The sequence below is a fragment of the Heptranchias perlo genome, chromosome 2 (genome assembly GCF_035084215.1).
Source record: "Heptranchias perlo isolate sHepPer1 chromosome 2, sHepPer1.hap1, whole genome shotgun sequence".
NCBI lineage: Eukaryota > Metazoa > Chordata > Chondrichthyes > Hexanchiformes > Hexanchidae > Heptranchias > Heptranchias perlo.
Window position 1 is genome coordinate 113898624 of NC_090326.1, and position 17634 is coordinate 113916257.

General features: G+C 42.8%; 1 protein-coding gene across 1 annotated transcript in view; it reads left to right on the forward strand.

The window, feature by feature from the left end:
• LOC137342229 (inactive phospholipase C-like protein 2) overlaps positions 1 to 17634 on the forward strand; it is a 321745-nt gene that overhangs the window by 95908 nt on the left and 208203 nt on the right. The gene's annotated exons all lie outside the window — the stretch shown is intronic.

A 17634-nucleotide genomic window follows, 5' to 3' on the forward strand; every position in this document is an offset into this window, starting at 1 on the left:
GGGATATGGGGATTGGGCTGGAAAGTGGAGTTGAGGTTGAAGATCAGCCATGATCTTATTGAATGGTGGAGCAGACTCGAGGGGCCGTATGGCCTACTCCTGCTCCTATTTCTTATTTTCATTCGATCACAGGGGACTCAGTGTAGTTACGGAAACTGCCAGTCTGCTGTGAGCTAATTTTCATCCGATCATTCTAGCCTGTGCTGGATTTGAACTCCGGTTTCAGAGTTGAAAGGTCAGTGTCTAGCCCACTGTGCCACCCAATTCCTGGCAAAAGGTTTTATACGAATGTATTAGCATTTTAGGTACTAATATCACGTGACACTATTTCAATCCTTATGAACTTTTAAGAAAAATATGACTTTTTTTAAAAAACGAATTATTTGCATTTTTCCTTAGAGAAGTGACAGACTATAGAGTTGAAAAATAGAATGTGCTTGAGCTTTCAGGTGTTTTTGTAATGAGAATATCTGCTCTTTCATTGTGGGCAACCTTGCACATCTGATTTCAGTAAATGATTCAGTAAAATGTCAATGGGTAAAACCCAGATGTTATTGTATTGATAGAGGAGCCTTGAGAACAGTGTTTGCCAATCTGTGTTTCAAGGTCTTGAAATTCTCAGCACAGAGCACCAGATAACTATACCAGTAACTGAGTGAAGGTGCTGGTCTAGTAAATATATATACATAGAGCACAGAAGGAGGCCATTCAGTCCACAGCCCATCGTGCCTGTGCCGGCTCTTTGAAGAACTATCCAATTAGCCCCATTCCCCTACTCTTTCCCCATAGCCCTGCAAATTTTTCCCTTTCAAGTATATATCCAATTCCCTTTTGAAAGTTACTATTGAATCTTCTTCCACCACCCTTTCAGGCAGTGCATTCCAGATCATAACAACTCACTGCGTAAATTTTTTTTTCCTCTTGTCGCTTCTGGCCAATTACCTTAAATCTGTGTCCTCTGGTTATCAACCTTCCTGCAGTGGAAACAGTTTCTCCTTATTTACTCTATCAAAACCCATCATAATTTTGAACACCTCTATCAAATCTCCCCTTAACCTTCTCTGCTCTAAGGAGAACGATCCCAGTTTCTTTCCACATAACTGAAGTCTCTCATCCCTGGTACCATTCTAATAAACCTCCTCTGCACCCTCTCCAAGGCCTTGACATCCTTCCTAAAGTGTGGTATCCAGAATTGGACACAATATTCCATCAGAGACCTAACCAGTGATTTATAAAGGTCTATCATAACTTCTTTCCTTTACACCTTGTGCCTCTATAAAGCCCAGGATCCCATATGCTTTTTTTTAAACAGCCATATCAACTTGTCCTGCCACCTTCAAAAGTTTGTGTATGTGAACCCCCAGGTCTCTCTGTTCCTGCACCCCCTTTAAAATTGTACCATTTAGTTTATATTGCCTCTCCTCATTCTTCCTTCCAAAATGAATCACTTCACACTTCTCTGCATTAAATTTCATTTTCCGTGTCTGGCCATTTCACCCGTCTCTCTGTCATTCTAACGTCTGCTACTATTCTCCTCACTGTATACTATTTTTCCGAGTTTTGTGTCATCTAAATATACATGCTATCTGACTTCTGTGGTATTGCTCATAGTAAGCCAGATGATACGCTATTTTATAAGGACAGGAACAATATATCATGCATTGCATAATGTGTTATCCTGCTGCTATGGTGAAACTGTGTCCCGTTACAGTCACAGAGTCTAAATTCTATCAAGTAAGCACCAAATAAGGTCAGAGTTTAATTGATCTTCTAGGTTATCTATCTATTTGTAAGGCATAGAAAAGTCTTTGCGGCACAGGGCATAAATCATTCTGATTGCCTCATATTTCCCAGTCAACAATTAAAATCATAAAACACTTCTCTGCCTCAGAGTATGCCGCTGACAACATTTTCCCCAAATTCTTTCAGTGGTTATTTTGATTCCTCACCCAGTCCATTCTGTTTCCCTAGAAATAAATTTTATAGCATAATAAACATCTAAAAAAGGCCCACAGTTCTGAACCTTCTCCTTCAAAACTTAATAATAAAACTGCCCATACTACATTTCAAAACAATTTGCCTCCACCCTCCTCCATAGGCTTTCCCTTTTTCAGGTACCTCGGGCCTGTCTTATGCTTCTTTCCCAAAGTTTGCATCATTTAACTGGGCCTTGGGTCCTGATGTTTTTTGTGCCTCTGTTGCTCAGAGACCTCCCTGCTCCTCAATATCATGTTGTGACTAGTATCTGTGTAAACTTTCAGGCTTCTGTATGGTTGTAATTCTCAGCAATTTCTGGAGATTGTGGCAGGATGAGAAAGAAGCAGGGTGCCATTTTTTTTTGTTCATTGATGTTCAATAGTTTACTAGAACACCTTCGTTAACTATTAGTGCACAGGTAAATCTGGGTATGGTGTTTTTTTTTTAAAAAGCCACTTTGGTTTGTTTGTTTTTTAATTTAACCTCCCACTTGAGTTTCAGCTATTGGTGCAATGACTTGAATTTAAAAAAAATCAAGCATAGCAGTGTGTGGGCAAAGTCTACTGTTTTTTAATGCCTTGGTGTCCAATGTTAAAGATTTTTTTTTGGCCAGTGGGTGTCTGATACATGTGAAAACCATCACAAAGCTACTGAGAAACTAAAACAGGTAGAAATTCTGTTTGCCCAATATAGAGGGCCCTCTCTTCCTGTAGGAACACATTGCACTTTCTCGAGACAAGAGATCTTAGGCACAGGTTGGTAATATCCAAATCTTATAGATCTCCAAGTGTACACCGGGCCACTGCTGGAGTTTATCCAGTGCGGCCTACAAGTAGAGAGCTCTGCTAATCTTTCTACTGTTTGTTCATCTTGACCACCCTACCCACTAAGATATTGGCTTTACAGGGCTACCTGGAGCTGATTGGAAAGAATCCCAACTCAGAGTGACAGGTGTAGCTCTTCAGGACCCATTAATATGTTAGACTGGTTGGTCAATTAACAACCCTGGCATGGAGTGCTGGGGACATGCCTGGTTTAGCTATCAGATAACCGAGCCTACCACTGAGTCTTGACTTGGTTTCGATCTTCCATTGCTAGACATCTGATTTTAGAGCCACCACAATCGCAAGCTTACTTCCTCTCGAAGGAGGATAGTCACCAGTTGGGCATTAGACAACTGACAGGCAGACAGGAGATACCAGGTGTTCTTCAAGAGTGGCACGATGAGCCACACAGCTCATCATAATATGTGAGTGCATTGGCACAGCAAGGACATACTCCATGTCCCATCAAATGGTGGCTTCACTAGTTGAAGGTGCAGAGCCTCAGCAGTAGCTACTTGTCCCTTTGCAACCCAGTCATGGTAAGCACCAAATCGTGGTAATAGGAACATATTTTCTCACAGTGACAAAAACTTCCAGGAGTCGTTGTTGCGAGTCTCATAATTTGCTCAAAGGCTACACAACTGACGTATACCTTTGGCATTATGGAAGGACCTCTGCAAGGCAGCTTGTAAACAAGCTGATGTTTTACACATCCCCACATCAGTATTACTCGTCACAAATCCGGGTCCTCATGTGAGAGACCTTGGTAAAGAGAGGCACACTCCCTCTGCGTGGTAGTCAGTGGCAGGTTGATGCAGGGCAGAGTCCTCTCTTCCTCCCTACATTTTTTGCCACAAATCACCTGATGTCCCACATGCCTGAAGAAAGCCCTGCTGCTGCATGTCTATGATCATGAAGGGGAAGATGCACAAGCTTAAACTGCATTAAGACATTGATCTTTCGCATCTTTCTTCAGTGACAGCAAAGTCCTCTTCGTCGCTTCTCAGTGCGGTCCCAGGCTAAAATTGGCATCTAGCAGAACTTCTTTACAAATGCCCCTTATATCTTTAAATCAGTGCCGTTGAGTGAATATCTACTGGTAAATGGAGGCAAGTTCTCTCCTACCTCTCATTCAGAAAGATTTTCCTGAGACAAAAATCAGAAATTCATTAGAGTTGGAGCATACCCCAATAAAAGAACTCACTTGATTTTCTTCCATGAAAATGAGGAAAAGTTTTCATGGGTTCCTATACAGGTGTGCACACGAACCCACCTGGTTTTCTGATATTCGGTGCACCCAGTTGATCCTGTGCATTTGGACGCAGACCTAGGAAAATCTAACCTAATCCCCACCATCACAGAAACCAGTCTTCAGCCAATTCGATTCACTCCACGTGATATCAAGAAACGGCTGAGTACACTGGATACAGCAAAGGCTATGGGCCCCGACAGCATCCCGGCTATAGTACTGAAGACTTGTGCTCCAGGACTAGACCGTGCCTCTAGCCAAACTGTTCCAGTACAGCTACAACATTGGCATCTACCCAACAATGTGGAAAATTGCCCAGGTATGTCCTGTCCACAAAAAGCAGAATAGGTCCAATCCAGCCAATTACCGACCCATCAGCCTACTCTCAATCATCAGCAAAGTGATGGAAGGTGTCAACGACGGTGCTATCAACCGGCACTCACTCACCAATAACCTGCTCACCGATGCTCAGTTTGGGTTCCGCCAGGACCACTCGGCTCCAGACCTCATTACAGCCTTGGTCCAAACATGGACAAAAGAGCTGAATTCCAGAGGTAAGGTGAGAGTGACTGCCCTTGACATCAAGGCAGCATTTGACCGAGTGTGGCACCAAGGAGCCCGAGTAAAATTGAAGTCAATGGGAATCAGGGGGAAAACTCTCCAGTGGCTGGAGTCATACCTAGCACAAAGGAAGATGGTAGTGGTTGATGGAGGCCAGTCATCGGCCCCAGGACATTGCTGCAGGAGTTCCTCAGGGCAGTGTTCGAGGCCCAACCATCTTCAGCTGCTTCATCAATGACCTTCCCTCCATCATAATGTCAGAAATGGGGATGTTCGCTGATGATTGCACAGTGTTCAGTTCCATTCGCAACCCTTCAGATAATGAAGAAGTCCGTGCCCACATGTAGCAAGACCTGGACAACATCCATGCTTGGGCTGATAAGTGGCAAGTAACATTCACGCCAGACAATGACCATCTCCAACAAGAGAGAGTCTAACCACCTCTCCTTGACATTAAACGGCATTACCATCACCGAATCCCCCACCATCAACATCCTGGGGGTCACCATTGACCAGAAACATAACTGGACCAGCTACATAAATACTGTGGCTACAAGAGCAGGTCAGAAACTGGGTATTCTGCGGCGAGTGACTCACCTCCTGACTCCCCAAAGCCTTTCCACCATCTACAAGGCACAAGTCAGGAGTGTGATGGAATACTCTCCACTTGCTTGGATGAGTGCAGCTCCAATAACACTCAAGAAGCTTGACACCATCCAGGACAAAGCAGCCCGCTTGATTGGCACCCCATCCACCATCCTAAACATTCACTCCCTTCACCACCGGCGTACGGGGGCTGCAGTGTGTACCATCCACAGGATGCACTGCAGTAACTCACCAAGGCTTCTTTGACAGCACCTCCCAAACCCGCGACCTCTACCACCTAGAAGGACAAGGACAGCAGGCACATGGGAACAACACGACCTGCACGTTCCCCTCCAAGTCACACAACATCCGGACTTGGAAATATATCGCCGTTCCTTCATCGTCGCTGGGTCAAAATCCTGGAACTCCCTTCCTAACAGCACTGTGGGAGAACCTTCACCATATGGACTGCAACGGTTCAAGAAGGCGTTTGTCCTGGGGTTTTTCGATTATGCTTCTATATTTACGTATGTTTTGCCAAGAGCTTGCAATATTAGTGTAGGAATCAATGTCCATGTTTTAGGATAAAATAAAGAATTTAACAGCATTTAGAACATTTTTAGAGAAGGAATATTACATATTGGGCAGTCAAGAGGGAGTTATGATAAGTAGGATTATTTTGGGGGACAGTTTTTATTACATTCCTGAGTAGCTCAGCAAAATTATACAGTATCCAAGAGTTAAAAGAAAATGGATTCTCAAAGAAATTAGCTTACTGTACATACATATTGAAGGAGAAGCCCTCAAGAGATAACTGTAAGACCCTAGAGAAACAAAGCAACACCATCAGTTCAGTACAGATAAGATACAGAACACTGTGCTCCATGCCCCAAACTAATCATGAGCAACTCTACTGATGTTCTACTAGTCTATCTGTATAATTAAGTCACAACTATAGTGCATGGCTGTAGCATGTTACACCCAAAGTGACACACCTGTCATATTTATATATATATATCTATATCATAGAATCATAGAATCATAGAAGTTTACAACATGGAAACAGGCCCTTCGGCCCAACATGTCCATGTCGCCCAGTTTATACCACAAAGCTGGTCCCAATTGCCTGCACTTGGCCCATATCCCTCTATACCCATCTTACCCATGTAACTGTCCAAATGCTTTTTAAAAGACAAAATTGTACCCGCCTCTACTACTGCCTCTGGCAGCTCGTTCCAGACACTCACCACCCTTTGAGTGAAAAAATTGCCCCTCTGGACCCTTTTGTATCTCTCCCCTCTCACCTTAAATCTATGCCCCCTCGTTATAGACTCCCCTACCTTTGGGAAAAGATTTTGACTATCTACCTTATCTATGCCCCTCATTATTTTATAGACTTCTATAAGGTCACCCCTTAACCTCCTACTCTCCAGGGAAAAAAGTCCCAGTCTATCAAACCTCTCCCTATAAGTCAAACCATCAAGTCCCGGTAGCATCCTAGTAAATCTTTTCTGCACTCTTTCTAGTTTAATAATATCCTTTCTATAATAGGGTGACCAGAACTGTACACAGTCCTCCAAGTGTGGCCTTACTAATGTCTTGTACAACTTCAATAAGACATCCCAACTCCTGTATTCAATGTTCTGACCAATGAAACCAAGCATGCTGAATGCCCTCTTCACCACCCTATCCACCTGTGACTCCACTTTCAAGGAGCTATGAACCTGTACTCCTAGATCTCTTTGTTCTATAACTCTCCCCAACGCCCTACCATTAACGGAGTAGGTCCTGGTCTGATTCGATCTACTAAAATGCATCACCTCACATTTATCTAAATTAAACTCCATCTGCCATTCATCGGCCCACTGGCCCAATTTATCAAGATCCCGTTGCAATCCTAGATAACATTCTTCACTGTCCACAATGCCACCAATCTTGGTGTCATCTGCAAACTTACTAACCATTCCTCCTAAATTCTCATCCAAATCATTAATATAAATAACAAATAACAGCGGACCCAGCACCGATCCCTGAGGCACACCGCTGGTCACAGGCCTCCAGTCTGAAAAACAACCCTCTACAACCACCCTCTGTCTTCTGTCGTCAATCCAATTTTGTATCCAATTGGCTACCTCACCTTGGATCCCGTGAGATTTAACCTTACGTAACAACCTACCATGCGGTACCTTGTCAAAGGCTTTGCTAAAGTCCATGTAGACCACGTCTACTGCACAGCCCTCATCTATCTTCTTGGTTACCCTTTCAAAAAACTCAATCAAATTCGTGAGACATGATTTTCCTCTCACAAAACCATGCTGACTGTTCCTAATCAGTCCCTGCCTCTCCAAATGCCTGTAGATCCTGTCTCTCAGAATACCCTCTAACAACTTACCCACTACAGATGTCAGGCTCACCGGTCTGTAGTTCCATGGCTTTTCCCTGCCGCCCTTCTTAAACAAAGGCACAACATTTGCTACCCTCCAATCTTCAGGCACCTCACCTGTAGCTGTCGATGATTCAAATATCTCTGCTAGGGGACCCGCAATTTCCTCCCTAACCTCCCATAACGTCCTGGGATACATTTCATCAGGTCCCGGAGATTTATCTACCTTGATGCGCGTTAAGACTTCCAGCACCTCCCTCTCTGTAATATGTACACTCCTCAAGACATCACTGTTTATTTCCCCAAGTTCCCTAACATCCATGCCTTTCTCAACCGTAAATACCGATGTGAAATATTCATTCAGGATCTCACCCATCTCTTGTGGTTCCGCACATAGATGACCTTGTTGATTCTTAAGAGGCCCTACTCTCTCCCTAGTTACTCTTTTGCCCTTTATGTACTTGTAGAAGCTCTTTGGATTCTCCTTTGCCTTATCTGCCAAAGCAATCTAATGTCCCCTTTTTGCCCTCCTGATTTCTCTCTTAACTCTACTCCGGCAATCTCTATACTCTTCAAGGGATCCACTTGATCCCAGCTGCCTATGCATGTCATATGCCTCCTTCTTCTTTTTGACTAGGGCCTCAATCTCCCGAGTCATCCAAGGTTCCCTACTTCTACCAGCCTTGCCCTTCACTTTATAAGGAATGTGCTTACACTGAACCCTGGTTAACACACTTTTGAAAGCCTCCCACTTACCAGACGTCCCTTTGCCTGCCAACAGACTCTCCCAATCAACTTCTGAAAGTTCCTGTCTAATACCATCAAAATTGTCCTTTCCCCAATTTAGAATTTTAACTTTTGGGCCAGACCTATCCTTCTCCATAGCTATCTTAAAACTAATGGAATTATGATCACTGGTCCCAAAGTGATCCCTCACTAACACTTCTGTCACCTGCCCTTCCTTATTTCCCAAGAGGAGGTCAAGTTTTGCCCCCTCTCTCGTCAGGCCATCCACATACTGAATGAGAAATTCCTCCTGAATACACTCAACAAATTTCTCTCCATCCAAGCCCCTAATGCTATGGCTGTCCCAGTCAATGTTGGGAAAGTTAAAGTCCCCTACTATTACCACCCTATTTTTCTTGCAGCTGTCTGTAATCTCCTTACATATTTACTCCTCAATTTCCCGTTGACTATTTGGGGGTCTGTAGTACAATCCTATCAAAGTGATCTCTCCCTTCTTATTTTTCAGTTCTACCCATATAGACTCAATGGGCGAACCCTCGGATATATCCCCTCTCACTACTGCCGTGATGTTCTCCCTAATCAAGAACGCAACTCCCCCTCCTCTCTTACCTGCTGCTCTATCTTTCCTATAGCATCTGTACCCTGGAACATTGAGCTGCCAGTCCTGCCCCTCCCTTAGCCATGTTTCAGTAATAGCTATAACATCCCAGTCCCATGTACCCATCCATGCCCTGAGTTCATCTGCCTTGCCCATCAGACTTCTTGCATTGAAATAAATGCAGTTTAATCTAGACTTCCCTTGGTCTTTGCCCTGCTTTCTCAGACCATCTGTCCGGTCATGTTTTGTACACCCTCCCTTACTGCCTTTTGTTTCTGTCACCACTTTACTTCCCACTGACTTCCTGCATCGGTTCCCATATATATATATATGTAGTATTGTTCTGATTGGCTTAATGAACAATGTTGATTTGCACAAATCGGTGACTGTCACTAGACAGGTGGGAAAAGTTGCCTCCTTCAACCCCTCCACACACTCTGTTGTCAAACTGCTTATCTTGGACAAGCCGTAATTTCCTCCATTTAAACATTGAGAAGACATTGAGAAAACATTTCAGGCACAAACACTCTATGTACCCTTTCCAATGACTCCATTCCTAGGACCACTTGGCTCCAGACCTCATTACAGCCTTGGTCCAAACATGGACACAGTACCCAAATTCCTGAGGTGAGGTGAGAATGACTGCCTTGACATCAAACAGCATTTGACGGAGTGTGGCATCAAGGAGCCCTTGTAAAACTGAAATCAATGGGGATCAGAGAGAAAACTCCCCTGTGGCTAGAGTCATAGCTGGCACAAATAAATTAATTATTTCCTATCAAGATGATTAAACTACTTGTAGAGTGGTTGTGTGGTATTCCAAATTTCATCAACATTTCACTCCTGAGTCCTATCTGTGTTTGAACCTTGGGACTCAGGTTTTTATCCTCTATCCTCTATTCTCTACACCTCGAATTTTTGAGCTAGACTTTGTTACCCATTTGTTTCCCTTAAATTCAGGTTCATTTGTGCATGTATGGTCTTGGGCCTTTTTTTTGGTCCTCTGATTTTGTAATCATTTGTGTCAGATCATTAAATTTTTGTTGCGGTATTTTTTCCAGTTGCAGTTGGGTCTAATCGTACATGAGTGATGTCTAGTAGTACTATTTTTTTTAAATAACAATTTAAAATTTTAATTTCATTAGCTATTGCTGATGTAAAAGTCTTACCATTGTATTTTCAATATTAATTGCTGATTTTTCTTTTGATTTTAAATCAGATACAGTCAAGCATGACCCTGTCAACATCTGGCTTTGGTGAATTTCTATTAGTTTAAAAAAAAGTTTTAATTTTTTTTATTTTGCCTCTAAATTTTACTGTGGTGCAAGTCCTTATGTACTAAATTGCTCTTTTTTTAACTTTCAAATTGGGCTTGATTGCACATGAACTCATCAAGCCTGACCCTGGTTACTGATCTTATTTGCATGCATGATTTCAGTGGTTGAAAAATACATGGTGTGACAACATGTTGTCTGACTCATCGTGAGCAACACCATGGGAAATCCACAGGTAACCTAATAAAGGGTACTTGCCCATCAGTTACACCTCCATGAGAAAAAGATTGCACAGTCTGGACCCTGTAAAAGCTTTGGCTCCATCTTCATGCTGTTTGGCCCATGAGGAGGATTTGTGATTGCCATTGATAAAAATAGAGATTTCTGTGCAATTTTCTGACCTTGGAATATGTTTACCCTTCCAGAAATGGCACTGAGAAAGGGGATATGTTAACCTCAATTGAGGACAGGGATGGAAGAGTCATCTGGTAAAATACACACTGAGCAATTTTCTACTCTTAGCAACTTGTCCAAAACGTTTTTTTTATTTTGTTATTTGTTTTTAAGAATACAAAACAGTATTAATTAAATTTGAATATTATATACGTATGTTAATGTAGTTTTAATATTCCATGGAAAATGTGTTCCTCTCTCCATCTGAACAGGAGTCCCAGAAACATTTTATTTTTATGATTTTTAGAAACCATAGGGCTGATTTTAACTTGGGGCTGGAATCAGGCCCAAAGCGGGCAGCCAGCTGTCCACTCCCCCGCCCCTGTCCGAAGTTTGATGCCTGGGAGAATTTAACTGCTGGATCTCATTTACATGCCCTGACTCTGATTTCCACCCAAAGCCGACGTGAATTATGTCACTGCCGGCAGGCAGGAGTCAAAATTGGTGAGAGGTCAGACCACTGCCGGGCACCCACAAAAATGGTCTCCAGCAAAGTAAGTAAGAATATGGGGGCTGAAAATCAGTGATTGAGGAACAGGGGGAAGCACTCCAGCTCCTCCTGGCCTACACTGACCTTTAAAGTTAAAAAAGAACAATTACCTGGACCTGCTGCAGCCGGGTCACAGGCAGGTCTGAGACTGTGCGGGCCTTAGTTGGGCATGTGGTTAAAATGGCATGCGCATCCCATTGATGTCACTGGGATGTGACACTGCCATTTAAATTAGGACCCTGCTCCTCTGGGGCGGGCGGCCTTCCCATACCTGAATTCAGACAAGTAAAAATGGTGGGTGGTGGGAATGTGTTGGGAATGCAGCATGGACCCCTCCCTCTGTCATCTTAAGCCCATACCATTCTTGCAGGGCTGGGGAGGGGGTGGGGGGGAGAGGTTTAAATATTTTTTTAAATATTTTGGGAAATAATGTGCCTTATTTGCTCAGCAAAACAAAGTTTTTACACTTGTGCTTACATTCCAAATTAAGATAATTTTACTTTTCTGCATATTACAAATTTTTAAAAACATTTTGTAAATAGGAATAAAAATAATATAATTAAAATCGATTAATTTGTCATTTAGATTTTAACTTTATTTGATGGTGCAACCCTTGTAAATTAACCATGTTCGTAACAGCAATGGATCTCCATTTCTTCAATACAATTTTATTTTGTTGCTTGAACTCACAGATCCTTTGAAAATAATTTATCTTTTTTTTAGTGATTTGCAAAGTGCACATCTATCAGCAAAAAAAAAATCAATATTTGCAAATAAGGAACTGATGATGAGATTTAAGTAGGATGCTTATTTTATTACTATTACAAGAACAACTTGTATTTACATAGTACCTTAAGTATAGAAAAATGTCCCATGGTGCTTTACAGAGGTGTAAAGAGACATAATTGTACGCCGAGCCAGAGAGAGAATTATTAAAAGGGGTGACAAAAAGCTTGGTCAAAGAGGTGGGTTTTAATGAGGTTCGTAAAGAGCAATATATCCTTCCTGCACACAGTGGTAGAGGTAGGATCTGACTTATGCAATGACATTACTCATTTGTGTTCTCTCCCTCTGCTAATACAATCCAATACTTTATTTGCCCCTTTCACTGCAGCTCAGAACTGTACAGATTTCATAGATTTATACACCATAAACCCTTTGGTCCTAATATTTATTTCTACAGTACCTGGGAGCACTCAGTTCCCAGATACATTAAAACAGGGAGGTATTGCTGCAGTTATATAAGGTATTGGTGAGACCGCACCTGGAATACTGCATACAGTTTTGGTGTCCATACTTAAGAAAAGACATACTTGCTCTCGAGGCAGTACAAAGAAGATTCACTCGGTTAATCCCGGGGATGAGGGAGTGGACATATGAGGAGAGGTTGAGTAGATTGGGACTCTACTCATTGGAGTTCAGAAGAATGAGAGGTGATCTTATTGAAACATATAAGATTGTGAAGGGGCTTGATCGGGTGGATGCGGTAAGGATGTTCACAAGGATGGGTGAAACTAGAACTAGGGGGCATAATCTTAGAATAAGGGGCTGCTCTTTCAAAACTGAGATGAGGAGAAACTTCTTCACTCAGAGGGTAGTAGGTCTGTGGAATTTTCTGCCCCAGGAAGCTGTGGAAGCTACATCATTAAATAAATTTAAAACAGAAATAGACAGTTTCCTAGAAGTAAAGGGAATTAGGGGTTACGGGGAGCGGGCAGGAAATTGGACATGAATTTAAATTTGAGGTTAGGATCAGATCAGCCATGATCTTATTGAATGGCGGAGCAGGCTCGAGGGGCCGATTGGCCTACTCCTGCTCCTATTTCTTATGTTCTTATGATACAATGGAGAAGATGACCTGTTATGCCAAGTCTCCATCCGATTTACATTGCCTCAGGACTTCCAGAGCCTCTCCAGGTGGTGGACCTGGGCATGTGCCTACAACGGGCAAATGGCTAGAAATGAGGGGGAGGAGATGTTCCCAGACCTCCCATCTTAGTTTCCTCTCAGAGTGACAGGAGGGTGCCAAATTTCAGAGGGCCCAAAGAAGCTGAGATTAGCCGTGGACCTGGGACACTCTCAAATTTAATGGTGTGAAGGGGGCCAGGCAGCAAGGCAAGATAGACCTGAAAAGACAAGTCGTACTTTCTTATGCAACATCCCCAAGGATCTTTGGGCCCGGAGACCTTCTGGCTGCTGTTGGAGAACAGCACTGTCAAACCCAATGGGGTATTAGTCTAATTTAAAGGCATTTTGTAAATGCATGTTGTAATTAATTAGAAACAGTAGAACAGTTAGTTCATTTCAGCAGTATGTTGTATATCAATAGTTAATTCTTTCAACACCCCAACCCCATGTCCAGCGGGTGTAGTTTACTTTAAGATGTTTTCATATGGTATCTTGGATCTTTGAGCTGTAAAAAAAAAAGTTAAGAACATAAGAAATAGGAGCAGGAGTAGGCCATACAGCCCCTTGAGCCTGCTCTGCCATTCAATAAGATCAATTAAACTGCCGAGTTGGTAGGAATCTTTGTTTATACTTCAACTTAGATACTCTGAGGAATGCAGTTAAGTATAAATAGAAATTCCTACCAACTTGGCAGCTGTGTTTATAGCTGTAAGCCAAATTTCTGGGATATGGAGTTATTACCATCAAGTAACTAAGTTATGTGTTAGTAATGAGTGTCTTAAAGTTTATTGAGAACTGCTTTCTGATCCTATTCATTTGGCTCATCGTTAGGAAATAACAAGGTATCTTGCCAACTATCATATTGGTCCCGTTATGAGGCAGAACTTCAAAAAATGCAAAGAAAGAAAGAATGCATTTACAGAGGCCTTTCAGCCCCTCAGGGTGTCTAAAGCATTTTACAGCCAGTGAATTACTTTTGAAATGTAGTCACTGTTGTTAGGTAGGCAAACGTGGCAACCAATTTGTGCGCAGCAGGGTCCCACAAACAGCAATAAGATAATAACCATTTAATCTGTTTTGGTAGTGTTGGTTGAGGAATAAATACTGGCCAGAAGAGAAAGGGAGAACTCCTCTGCTCTTATTTGAATAGTGCCAATGAATCTTTTACATTTACTTGAACAAACAGATTGAGACTTGGTTTAATGTCTCATTTGAAAAATAGTGCCTCTGACAATGCAGCAGTCCCTCAGTATTTCAATAAAGTGTCAGCATAGATTATGTGCATAAGTCCTAGAATAATGTACTGTAGATAAATATTTTTTGCATGAAATAACTGAAAAAGGAACTGAATTTCTACAGATACTGTTGAAGTTTTTTTAATTCATTCTCAGGATGTGGGCATCGATGGCTCATTGCCGGTGAATTTTCAAAGGGTCCTTTGACAGTCATTAGGCCCTAATTTACATATTTAAGGGTCAAATGTCTGTTTTAGATGTCTGCCCAGGACACCTTAAAAAGAGGCACCACAAATTTAGCAGTGGGACTCACACCTGCCCAGAATGGGCACAGGCCGCCTCACTGCTAAATTGGAAGGCTTTGCGCCCGCTTTACATGTGAAAAACGGGTGCAATGCACACCAATTTCTACCCCACATTCTCTTGATTATTATTTCAGACCTATGGATTACTAGTCCAGTAATGTAACAACTGCACAAGGGTGCTCACTGACAGTTATGTAACATGACCCCTACTCCTGGCCCTACTAAGTTTTTTTTAAACCAGTTCTGGCCCCGGCTCCTCTTTCTGCTATCTTCATTTGGTAGGAAAGCCACAACGGCTTCTCCGTTCAGGCCATGAGTTAAAATTGCAGTCGGGCCTGATGATGTCATCAGACCCCGATCTGCATATTTAAAGAAGGCTTTAGGCAGGTGTCCTTGCCACCTGCTTAGTAGAGCAAGTTAAAATAGAAGACAGAGAATGGAGCGGGACGTCGCCGGGTAAGTCTCCTGACCGATTCTAACTGCCCCTCAGGCAGGTAGGGTTAAAACCGCCCCTCCATTTTCAACTGTACGCACCTACTAGAACAAAGCTAAGCTGTGAGAGCCTTGATTGTAGCTTCCCCCTATGGGACAAGCAATCACAAACAATTAACTCCAGTTCCATCTTACAGTCAGATAATCAATATTGAGTGTTTTCTGCCACCAATGTGAACTTGGCAAATAAGCAATCCATCGAGATGGAGTTGACTCACTTGCCCTTTAAGTGACATTAACATATGAGACAGATCAAGTGTATTTTAGGTCTGTTTCCAGCAAGCAGTAAACGAATTAAAGCTGGCGAGTGACCAAAATTTCATCAAGAACTATAAAAAGTTTTGAGGGAGGAAAATTGAGTGGGCCAGCGATCCCTGCAATTACTCCGATGACTTCCCGGCAGACCTCAGTGGTATTTGAGGAATCCGTGGGGGCACTTCATTTGAATGGGGGTGGTGGGTACCCATGCCACTAGGGGCGCAATTGAGGCACCTGCCTTGTCTCATAGGCGAGACATTCTGATGCAACTTGCCAGTTCTGGGAAGGGTAACAGCCTCCTGCACCCCCCCCCCCCCCCCCGGGAATAAGTTCAGTAAGGGAGGCTGCAGTTAAATCAGAAAAAACTTAAACCTTCAAACTTAAGGGGTCACGGTGGGGTCCATTTTGTGCCCTTTGGTTAGCCAATTTGCCTGATATAACCAGTTGGCAGGTCCCTCTGAGGACCAGGAATGCTGGATACATGGCAAGCGTGTGCTGGAAGGGCTGACTATTTTTGGCTCCAGAGTCGTTTATGATTAGAAACAAGATAGATTTTTCATGATATAAAATTTCTCCCTGTTGTACATCACACTATGGTTCTTGTAGACCATATTCTATGGTGTACTGCTTTATGTAATGCATAATTATTCAGCTTCATCTCTATTAGAAAACTTTGCAGGACGGTAATTCTGGCCCTGAAATTCCAAGTGCATCTACTGGTCTCTTGCCCTAACACCAGTGGAAGTCCGACAGAATCCCTCAAAGAAACAAAGTATCTGACTGTTTTCAGGTGTTTATGCCATTTTTATGTTCTTATTTCCCTAGTGTTTTGCCAGTCTCCCACTTGAGTTTCAATGCTCTCTTGGTCGGCCTCCCATCTTCCACCCTCTATAAACATAAACTCATCTAAACCCCTGCTGTCCATATCCTACTGTCACCAAGTCCCATTCGCCCATCACTCCTGTGCTCGCATTGGCCTCGCCCCTCCCGATCTGTGTGATCTTCTCCAGCCCTCCAAGATCTCTGCGTTCCTCCAACTCTGGCCTCTTGTGCATCCCTCATTTCTTTTGCCCCACCATTGGCTGCCATGCCTTCAGCCGTCTAGGCCCTAAGCTCTGCAATTCCCTCCCTAAACCTTTCTGCCTGTCTACCTCTCTCTCCTCCTTTAAGACACTCCTTAAAACCTACTTCTTTGACCAATCTTATAATCACCTGCTCTAATGTCTCCTTTATTGGCTCAGTGTCAGTTTTTCTCTCATTGCGCTCCTGTGAAGCGCCTTGGGATGTTTTACTATGTTAAAGGTGCTATATAAATGCAAGTTGTTGTTATTGGAGTTACAGTGGGGAACCTGTAGAACCTGCACAAAATTTGAGGGTCTATATCTCTTTCTTGCTGTTGTGAAGAGCCTATTGCTGCAATTGGTAAAATCAAAGGGATCACTGATTAGACAAGAGGATATTATGTGCATCAGCAATCTCTTACAACAGGACTAGACAGACTAGATGCAGGGAGGATGTTCCCGATGGCTGGGGAGCCCAGAACCAGGGGTCACAGTCTCAGGATATGGGGAATGCCATTTGGAACCGAGATGAGGAGAAATTTCTTCGCTCAGAGGGTGGCGAACCTGTGGAATTCTCTACCACAGAAGGCAGTGGAGGCCAAGTCATTAGATGTATTCAAGAAGGAGATAGATATATTTCTTAATGCTAAAGGGATCAAGGGATATGGGGAAAAAGCAGGAACAGGGTCCTGAGTTAGACGATCAGCCATGATCATTTTGAATGGCAGAGCGGACCCGAAGGGCCAAATGGCCTACCCTTGCTCCTATTTTCTATGTTTCCAAGTTTCTGCAGAGCAGTTGCACAGATATTTCTCTTCTTTCATTTGTTTTTGTTTTTTGGAGTAATATGTGTGCTCACAAATGGGAGCGGCAGTTTCCTGAGCCAGCAAGACGTGGTTTTCACATCCGCACAAATGCAAACTTGACAAAGCCTGAAAATGAGGCAGTGAAATTTGGATCAGTTCAGATTCCAGGCTGATCCCTGACAGCAGTATCTATAAACAGAATTAACTTTTCTGTAGGCTCCACTCTCTCTGTGTTTATTAAAAAACAGTTGTCACTCAGCTGCTGTTAACATTTAGTTGCCAGTTTGCCAGCTTTATTCTGATCCAGATGATAAAGCCTGTAGGAATTAGTATACAAGGAAAACGATTGAAGAAAGGCACAGTTTATTTGCATTTTGTCAGTTATGTTTGGAGATGCTCACTCCACCTATTGCAAACACTAGCTCAGG